We start from the raw sequence: 218 nt of genomic DNA on the forward strand, positions 1-218 counted from the left end.
GTGTGACTGTACCACAGCCACATGTCAGGAGGGAGTGTGACTGTACCACAGCCCCACGTCAGGCAGGAGTGTGACTGTACCACAGCCCCATGTCAGGCGGGAGTGTGACTGTACCACAGCCACATGTCAGGAGGGAGTGTGTCTGTACCACAGCCCCATGTCAGGTGGGATTGTGACTGTACCACAGCCCCACATCAGGCGGGAGTGTGACTGTGCCA

The 218-nt window shown here is 58.7% G+C and overlaps 1 protein-coding gene across 1 annotated transcript in view; it reads left to right on the top strand.

Annotated features, from left to right (window-relative positions):
* The window catches only part of LOC125482236, a gene marked incomplete at its 5' end in the record, with an annotated part of 7,360 nt that overhangs the window by 5,996 nt on the left and 1,146 nt on the right, over nucleotides 1-218 (top strand). The window lies entirely within an intron of this gene.

The sequence above is a fragment of the Rhincodon typus genome, unplaced genomic scaffold, assembly GCF_021869965.1.
Source record: "Rhincodon typus isolate 14 unplaced genomic scaffold, sRhiTyp1.1 hic_rhity00007497, whole genome shotgun sequence".
In the NCBI taxonomy this organism is placed as follows: Eukaryota; Metazoa; Chordata; class Chondrichthyes; order Orectolobiformes; family Rhincodontidae; genus Rhincodon; species Rhincodon typus.